The sequence below is a fragment of the Pimephales promelas genome, chromosome 8 (assembly GCF_988280905.1).
Source record: "Pimephales promelas chromosome 8, fPimPro1.hap1.1, whole genome shotgun sequence".
Classification (NCBI taxonomy): Eukaryota; Metazoa; Chordata; class Actinopteri; order Cypriniformes; family Leuciscidae; genus Pimephales; species Pimephales promelas.
The window spans coordinates 22,209,994-22,220,595 of NC_142776.1; positions in this window are offsets into that span (position 1 = coordinate 22,209,994).

Genomic DNA, 10,602 nt, shown 5'->3' on the forward strand with positions numbered 1-10,602 from the left:
AGGGGCAGTTGCTCTGACCTGAAAAAAGGGCCCCCCCCCCTCCCCCCTCACGGGCTATATGAAGGAATATATTCAGTTGAATTTGTCCCCTTCCAAATTGCCTTATCTGGCCGTGTTTATGTCCAAACGCAATGCCTCATCTTATGGTCTTATAATTATTTATAAAGATTGCAAAATGTCAGAGATGAGACAAATGAGCAAAAGAGTTCTTCATATTGTTGTTTATTGTTTTTTAAATTATTATTTATTTATTTATTTGAAAAGAAATAATCTGGATTGAATGGAAAAAACTCGAAAAAATAAAAAACGCTTAGATTTCGGGAAAAAATACAATTATTTTTTTTGCCAATCCTGACCTCCCCCTGGGGCCCTAAGCAAAATTCTGCTAAGGGGCCCTCTACCTGATCTGTGATGCCGTGAGCCATGTAAACCATTTGCCATTGCCACTCAATACCACCCAATACAATCCTCCCTCCACAAAACAGTCAAAGAATAAGTACAACAATATAGAACAGAATGAGGTTCAAACAAACAATATTTACTTAATAAAGCATTTTTATAGAATGTTAAGATAACAAGTGAATATTAACGTAAACATAAACAAGAAGAAAATAATAAAAGTACAACCCTGAACTTTGGCTTTTGGGATTTACTTTGGTTCTCTCTACAGCCTGGGTATTTTCGGAATCTATAGCCTATGATTTTTATCTATTTTTTTTTTTTATGCATGTTAAAGCAAATCTTGATTTATGGTTATTTACTGAGGGATTTGCATTCATATTGACCAGAATGTCCATCTAATCATCATTTTAAATTCAATATAGCCTATAAATCAATAGTCAATCAATGTCAAATTGCCAATACATTGGTTTATATCTTGCTTAATTAGTGCAGTTGTTTAGAGTTTTTAACTACACTGAGACTAGATAATCAGTGTCTTTATAATGTGTACTTTGATTGGGAGTGCCATCATTCACGTATTGTACAGTATTTCTCTGGTCTCCACATTTCTGCTTGAAAAATGCGAGTTTCATTTCGTGCACGCGCATATGAACGCAACACACGCGACGCGGTTATGTTTTCCGAGCTGCAGTAAACAAACACTGTTGTTGCACTTTGTCGTTTATCAAAAACAAAACGTAATAAATAATGGTATTTTACTCTCACTTTTGTCAGGCAAAAAGTGATGCAAGAGATGCACTGCCTGCCCAGACAAACCATCAAACTTTGCTGACACTAGAGAGGACAGAACACAAGTTTACCTGATTGCTGTTCCCGCAATTCACTCTCATGTTTTTCTTCTTCCTCTTTTCGTGACGAGAAGGATAGTTTCGCTTCATTTTGTCATGGACTTCGTACACATTAATTAGCGCGCGACACGAGATGGAGGCGCGGCCTGAGTAATTTGCGTTGCCTTACCATAAGGTCGCGTGCAGTCTATGGCCTCGTGGAAACAGTTTGACTTTCTAATTTTTTTTTTTTTGTAAGTGAATGAGGCTTTGCGATTTTTATATTATTTTTTGTCTAGGCCTACGTGAAATTCTACATCCATTGTACGATTTTTTTTTTTTCCTCAGAAGGGCAACCTGAGTCGAGAAGGGCATATGGGCATTTGCCCGGGCAACCTGAGCAACCCCCCTGTGCACGTCCCTGGTGTGTTCTGTATATTACTGCCTTGGCAGAAGTATGATGACATTTGTATACTGTTTCTGGTGGCACTTTTGAGTTAAAATTTTGAATATTTTTGCATAAGATGCACTAAATTCACTTGAAGCCTCTTTTATGCCGCATTTCTTTGAGTGTTTGTATGTTATAGGCCTGTCCCAGGTCACAACTATCATATATCCATGTATTTTTAATAAGGAACCGCAACAGGACAACAAAAGTGTAACCTGACTATCTGATAGACACATCAGCTTTTCTAGACTTTTGAGCAGAGAGAAATGAGGCATTGTTATATTTAATAGTTTTACATTTTTGCATAAGGAAAACTATTAAACAGTTTATAAAATTGTATAAACAACAATCATATCTCTCAAAGTATATTTGAGTTGTTGAATGCACCTTCCATCACAGACACATACTGTGAGACACCTATGTGTTTTTGCACTTTCATAATGGCTTGCTGACAGGACTGTTTACTCTGCCACTCTCTTGCCTATTTCTTGGCAATAGAGTGGCCCTGAAGGCCCCTAGAGGCCATGTCTGGAGCTAAAGCTGTCTGCCAAAATCCCTCCCTAAACCCCAGCGAGCATGTCAAGAAAAACTGTGCTGTTTAGGGGTCACTCCCCAGAGTCTGTGCCTTAGCTTTCACTGCCTTATCTACAGATGGACTTGTGCATTTTGATTTGCAACAGTGCACTTTATATGGACATGGCTCAGATTTTCCATTCCCCATGATTTGGTAACTGCATGAAGATTAAAAAAAAACAAACAATAAATATTGTGATTTATGGAAACTACTCACGTATTAGCTAAGCACCTGCGTGAACCTTTACCATACACAGAGCAGGGGTCAGGGTCAAGTAAAATCAGCTAGGCCTTGATGTATGGTATATTTTAGATTACAAATTAGTGTTTTCCCTTAAGTTAATTCCCTTATTTAAAACGTGCAGCATATGTATGTGCTCAATCTTCTAGGGGGAAGCAGCATCTGTAATGCTAAAGTGGTAGATCTGAGTGTTTTCAGAGTGACCGGGATTATGAGGAGGAGAAAACAACAGATCCATACAACCATACAGGTGCTTCTATTGACGATGCCTGCTTGCCCTTTTGTAAATCGGCATTTTGATGGCGATTACCTGTGTTGAGTTGTTCCAAATCAATAAGTACAGTGTGTGAACCTTAATTGACAAGGATAACGCTGGCCCCTTTTCCAAAGGAGAGACACCCTGTCTTGCTGTGATCAATACATGCTCACCAGCACGACAGAGTCCACTCGTGTGCTCGGGTACCCAGTGCCTTCATCTCTGTAGGCAACCCCCAATAGCAGAAAAGGCTGTTATGTTACATGTGAACAGGCTGTCAAAGCAATTTTGTCAGTCTGCTCATTCTCTGGTGTTTAGAGATGCTGACACACTGTGTACTGGTTCCCATGATTTTATTAAGGTGATGGAAGCTTTTAAGCGTGTTTTTTTTTCACTCTCCCTCTCTCTCTCTCTCCTTTTATCCATGAGTAGATGTACAAGTGTTTTAATTTGTATTCCTCCTGTCAAATATGTCTCTGAAGCACCTTGTTTGCCTGTCATTCAGGTCAACAGATCATCATTTTTATTATTTTTTATAGTTTAACTTTAAATCAGCGGCATAACTTGTGTGATGTAAACAGGTGGTGATTTTTATTAACATTTATTGAGCTGTTCCTGTTCTGGACTTCTGGCCAAACTGTGTGATAGTGGTCATATTTAGGCCAAACTTTCTGACCACAAAAGACCATAAAATGTTTCTGTGGAAGTCTGTTTCCTCCTCCACCTCACAATATTTAAATCTTATAATGTGGCAATATCCTTCAGTTTATATTTAGCAAGGTTTTTTGTTTGTTTGTTCCATTTTACACAGTCTGTTGACTATAAGTAACGTTCCACCTAACACCTCATTGGAGTGTTAGTAGAGTATTAGTAGACTGGTAGGTTTAGGATTAGTATAAGCTGGCACGTATAGGTGCAAATTTACTTATAGTCAGTAATGTCTGTTGGAGGAGCATCACAATTAAGAGTCAGTAGATATTAAGCCGACAGTCTACTAATACTCTAATGTGACTTAGTTGACATGTAGTTACTTCTCTAGTCAACAGAATCAATCAGAAGGAATCATCAAAATAAAGTGATTTTATATCTCACAATTATAACTGTCTCTCAATTGCGATATGTTTCGCATATTCTACTTAAATTTTGATTTTATATTACATCAATACCATTTTAAATCTTACAGTGTGATATCGTGCAGTTCAAACTATTTCAATGTCACAATTGCATTCTCTTGAAAATGCCTTAATTTCTTATTGTTGCAACTAGTGTGACTTCTGTCTAACAATGCGAATTTATTTATTATTTTTAAGCTTTATCTCACAGATACCTTTCTTTAACAGCAAAGTGGATGTGATAAATCAAGTAAATGCGATTTGGAGGTCATTTGCCACACCTGCTTCTTCACGCTGTTGTTGTGCAAACATCTATAACTGGACTGTGTGGAAAGCAGGCTGGAAAAACTCTGAGTTGATTTGAGCAGATCAGGTACTGCTTGCTATCATTAATGATTTAGCATACACCAGCAGGGAAACGAGCAGGGCCAGTCTCATCTACCCCTGCAACCCAGATCTTTGTCCTCAGATCTCCGTAGTCTTTTAGTGACCAGAATCAAAAGCAATCTCTAATGTGGACCTTAAGATTAATTTCTCTCTTTGAAATATTTAATTAGCAACACATTCATTTTATAGTAATATGTGTAGCTGCATAAGCCCCCCTTTGTAATGTATAAAATGGCTTGAGTCAGAGATGAATGATTAATCGTTACACTCTTGTTCAAATTGAATTTACTTATTTCTAACATGTTGACTCTTGTGTATAATTTTGCCTTTTCTGTTAGTCATGAGACCATTATTATTTAAAGCAATTAGATTGTGTGAGATTTATCCAAAAAAAGATCATGTTTGACGTAAAGGGAAAAAAATATTTCTAAATAGAGTTGACCCGACACAAATGAATGTTGCGTTCGTTTTGTTAAAGCCTACTCTTTTGTTCCGTTCACACTTCACTGCCCATCAGAGAGTCAACACCAACCACATTCACACAACAGCAGAAAAACATCACAGGTGTTCCCACATACACCATTACACGAAACAGCCTTTTATCTCTAGTGCTTTTAAACAGTGTAGGAACATATCAGTGTGTCTGAGTTAGTGAGCAAACGTGTTGGTGTGTTTTATGCGTCTAGTGTCAGAATGTGTCTACGGAAGGAGGCTGTGCGTGCTGGACCTCGGGGACATTGGAAGTACTTACCAGCTCACTGTAGACTGCTTGATCTGTTGAGAAGCAGTGCAATGGCTTGATGGTGCTACAGACTGACACATGACTACACAGACCCCGAATAGACATTAGCACAAGGTTCAGCAAACCTACATCTGAGCCTCAAATCATTCATTAAATCAGAACATCAAAAGGAACTTTACTTGAATGCCTCGACATCAATTTTTTATTATTACTGAGAATAAATCGTTTGTCTTTTTTTTTCTCACCACCACCACCATCTCCTGTCTCTTTTAGCACTCTCACTCTCTCTCTCTCTCTCTCTCTCTCTCTCTCTCTCTGCATATCAGCTTGCCTTCATCCCTCTCTCCTTCTCTCTTCTAGTTTGATACATCCTTTTGCTTGGCATGGTATTTTGTGAAATGGATCTAATGAATTTTTCAGAGAGGTTCATTGCTTTAGTCAGGCCTGGTTAAGTGGAGGATTGTATCAATTCGCAACCTTTTAAGGCTGCATGTCCGCACTTTCAAAAATCACGCTCTTTATAGAATTGGGATTTATGCTGACCGATATTGATAGATGACTACTAATAATATTACACTTTAAAAATGCTGGGTTGTTTTAACCCAACATTGGGTCAAATATGGACAAACTCAAATGTTGGGTTAAAAATGTAATTAAAAAATGTAACCCAATGGCTGGGTTTGTCCATATTTGACCCAAACCCAGCAATTTTTAGAGTGTATGCACTCTAAATATAGGCTACTAAAACATTCCCTTATGAAACTCACTCGAACTTTATTTGTATCTTTCTTGAAATATAGACAAGGGCTTTGGTAATAGAGTGGGAAAAAAGACTTACATATTTATGGCTTTTAATTCTACTGTAACTGTGCAGCCTGGGCCTGTCTGTCACATTGTATTTGTTTCTGACCAGAAAGCTTCTCTTTGTTCAACCTTTTACCAACATGAATCCTTTTAGTGCTTTTGTCAGGATTCATATGCCATTAGATTTCTCTTTAAATGTTGATGAAACAGAACTAAACCGATGTACTACGGCTAAAGAAATTGCTGCCTAGTGGCAGGATGAATAATGTCATGAAAATGTGACTTATTAATAAGAGTGAAGGGGGTAGATTTCTGGGAAATGTTTAAAAATATATATATTTTAATGTTTTTAGGTGTAGTTTCCATTCTTAATAGTCTCAATCTCATCTCGTGAAACTGTCTGATTTGGAAAACTGATTAAAAAAAATAGTTATCTGATAAATCAAATCCTATTTACTCATATCTAGCAATTTATTTATTTTTATATATATATATTTTATGAACATACTATACAGGTGCACTGAAAACTCCAACAAATATGAAACATCCCCTTACGGCTCCATTCGAGCGACAGCTAGCATCCAAATAGTGGTAGTGATATGTAATGCTAAATGAAGCAGATAAACATGTCTTTAAATGAGCAGCGACCCACTGCACCCACCTTTCAGCAGCTGACTAGCCCGACTGCGTGCTGTGAAGGGGTTGGTGGGCCCCACTGCGAGAGAACTAATGGAAAAGCTTTCAGGGCTTTAACCTGAAGGAAAACGTCAGCTCACATTTGGCCGCTCACCCAGGTCTAATGTCTCCCAATTGTGGCAATCACCACCGCTCTTACCCATTTTTATCATGCACCCCCTACACACACACACAAACAGCTTTTCTCGGTTACACTCTCACACAGCCCCACTGGACTCTGGAATGACTGACTTCAGAGCGTGCCAGGACTCTGGAGACTTACCTTGTTTAACAGTCCTGAAAACAACAAGGACCGCAAAAGAACAGTGTGCAGAGTTTAGGCAGTAAAAGCGTGGTACTCAGGCTCAGTTGGGACATGCAGAGCAGACTGGGAAAATGCTCCCTGTTCCCCTGAGTCTGTGCTGAGGTGTCATGTCAGCTGGAATAGAATGAATAGTAGACAGACACTGTACTCTGATGGCCTCACACACTGTAACCTGATGCGGTTTAAGACAAATCAGACTTTTCAATTGAGATTGCTTTTTAATTCTTGTATTTCTTTGTGTTATGTACTTAGTGAGTCAGTTTTATTCTCAGTAGTAGGGTAGAGTTAATATTTGTATATATCTATTTTAGCATATTATATATCCTGTTTTATGAAAAAAGTCAAGTTATATTTGTATAGCACTTTTCACAATGCACAACATTTTCACAAAACCATTTTTTTATTACGGGAATTTTGTAGTTTATAGATTTCAGATATAATCAAGCATACATCTTTTTATCAAGCATAGTTCATGTAACCCAGCGCAAATTGCTCTTCTCACAGATAGGGTCTGTTATGGGTGCCAACCAAATTCCTTGTGTTTTTTTTTTCTCCTTTTTTTTTTTTACCGTTCTTTCTAAAATCATGAATAATTTGTATCACCACCCTACTGCCTGATGACAGCTGTGCAGTTGTCTTGCAGTCTATTTTTCAGATCAAGTAAATAATGAATAAAGCGCCCCAACAAAAGAACACCCTGTCTTCCCTGAGACCTTCCACTACACCTCCAGTCACAGAGGTGTAGACACCCTGCATTTCTTCTGTCACCTCTGTTTATCTTTCTAAGTGAGAGACTACGGAGTAATTCATCAAAATGCCAGAATATGTTTGAAACATACCTTGTATATGCGTGATTTCGGGCACAAAACTTTGGAAATTATTTTTTAAACAACACACCAAGCAATCCAGATTTCCCTCTTTTTAGATCTGCCTTTTTCCACTGGTTTTTAGTCATTTTCTACACAGTATAACACAATATTGTGAAAAGCGCTGTACAAATAAATGTGAATTGAATTGAATAATTGATATGGGAATTTGGAGGATTCCTAGCTAGGATTTAGTCCTTAATATTCTCTTATCGGCCATATAAATCAGGAGAGTGTGCTGGTGATATATCACTCCCTCATTGATAGAAGCATTGTTTGTCTATCATTAAACATGTTTTGAGACCACTGTGGCATACTGTTCTTTTTGTTTTTCGATTAAAATGAGTCAAATAATAAAATATTTTCCTTTGTGTTTGAACATGTAAAAATGTTGACTAATTCTGATGGGTATTGGTTTACAATTTGTAAAGCATAAAAACCATTATGTCTGTAAGTCCCAATAAAAGTGTGTGTGTGTGTGTGTGTGTGTGTGTGTGTGTGTGTGTGTGTGTGTGTGTGTGTGTGTGTGTGTGTGTGTGTGTGTGTGTGTAAACCAGAGAATGAAGTGCTCTGATTACTCACCCACTGAAATTGATTGGGCTCTTTCCAGGACTTCTTCTATTCATATTTGATATGCCTGGAGGCTGTGGAGCAACGGTCTTAAAAACCTCACTGAAATCTGGCCTGGCCTAATGGTCCAAGCTTGCACTTTCCCTCTGAGTGAACCACAGAGGATTGAAACTGTGGTGGATACTGACCTGCATAAAGGCATTGCAATCCCTGCACTCTGGACAACATCCATACCCACACTGCCACTCTATCTACTCTAATTCAGACCACTGTAATAAAACATGATTGTTGGATGGTTGCCTTCAAATTTTGAGTTTATTGAAATTAAAAGTTTTAGTTAATAAAAGTCGTCAGATCACCCTTTATACCTAGGTCTAGCACTTACAATACAGATTTTTTTTTTTTTTCAAAGCAGTGATAACGTGTTTAGTCGTTTCAGCAGATCTGCGTGAACGAATCATTTTGATAACGTTCGCTCGTCTGTTGGCTACAGAGGAAAAAAAAAACATTTGTCGTGTCAAACAGATTGGTTTAATGAATAGAAACTCATAATATTCTGTGGTCTGAACCACGTGAATTACTTAAATTAATTACTGAACTACTTCTATTAATTACTTAAGTTGTAATAGCAAATCATGAAAATAATTTACATGTAGAAGGGAAATGACGAATTTTGCATGTGAAATGATTGGTTTCATTCCAAATACGTTCCTAAATATTATCCTAGGCTAATTCAAGGAATATTCTATTTTCCCTCACATCAGCAGGACAATCCCACAGCCATGTGCTGATCTCTCTTTTCTCTAGAATAAATATGCATTTTCCTGTTCCTCTCAGTCAAATCTTCGGGGTTTTAAAATATTCAGTATTTTCGCGGGTCTGAATGCAGTAAGATTTGAGCTAAAAAAAAAAATCAGTGATTTCAATCTTTGATTGTTTCTTCGCACTTTAACAAAACTTGTGCTTCTAAGTTGAAACACAGAATTAATATCATGGCATCTCGAAAAATGTTGAGGGTATAGGCGGGAAATGGCTAATGGAGCGCGGTTGCGTAGGCCCGCATTTTAAACCGTATATTATTTACCTTCATTGTGTCAGATCCCAGATAAGCTGACGTTATCCCGAGGCCGTTTTAGACAGCAAGGCAGCAGAAAGCACTGACCCGCCATATTCCGTGGGCATGAGTGAGCTGTTTTGTGCTGAATAAACTCCTTTTATTTACACTTAGTTTAGTTAACATCGGAGATCCAATTGTGTTTAGAGTGTAAATAAAAGAGAATAATAATTTCCATGGTCAGATAAGACGAGACAACTCGCCGTTTGATTTGATAGCACGTCATTTGCACACATAAAAATATAATAGGCTATATCATTAGCCTATATAATGAATGATTTGATGCAATTATAAATATTTAGGCTACGTATTAAAAATAGCCTAAATAGGCTACATGTTAAATGTGGCATGTGTTTTTCAGACTGAGGAATAAAGCAGTGGGAAAATTACCCGCAACGAAAGCAAATGAACAGTTGTAAAAATTTTACTCCAAGTTTTAGATGAGAACATTTTTCGTGTCATTTTTTTATTCAAAATGATCAAGAAGTTTAACTGCCATAAAATGTTAAATATAAGTAATAATAGCCCTATAAATATATATTTTTTTAATAGATCCTAATTTTTGCAGTTTTTTTTTTATTTACTAGTCCCAACACAACTGAATTAAGTACTAAATGGGGAGTTTAGCCTGGGCTACACTGAAATTAAATTGAGACCAATTTCGAAAGAAGTGTGCTGCATTCGCTCATTTTAATCAAGTAGACTAAATTTTAAAAAGTAAAAAATCAGGCCTGAATCAAAAACAACAATTATATTTGCAACATTATCACTTTAGTGACTGTTGAATTTCATTTAAACTTTACACAATATGCTGCTAATTATGTTCTCTTCAAACGTAAATGTATAAAGTTGGTTTAAGTGTATTTTTAGTAGGCCTAGATCAGTTCTCTTTTTTTTCAGACTGAGATTTATAAATAATTGATCATTTGTCTTTATTTTTCTCGTCCCTTTCTTGTCTAATATCGAATAATTCTTGATTCCCATTAACTTAATGGTGTTTCAATAATTCTTGTCTTGAAAATATAGGCCTAAGATAATGCGAAGGCACTGATCGCGAAACACGTGATAAGTGGAATTTCCCACAGCTCTGTTGCGAATAAATAGGCTTATAGGCTATTTTTTATTTAAAACGTAACGAAATGCTTTAATTTACATCATGACATGACATGGACTATGCTTATGCGCAGTAGCCTACAGAGATTTTACGAAACAACAACTTTGTCTATTACACACACACACACACACAATACACGGTAGAAA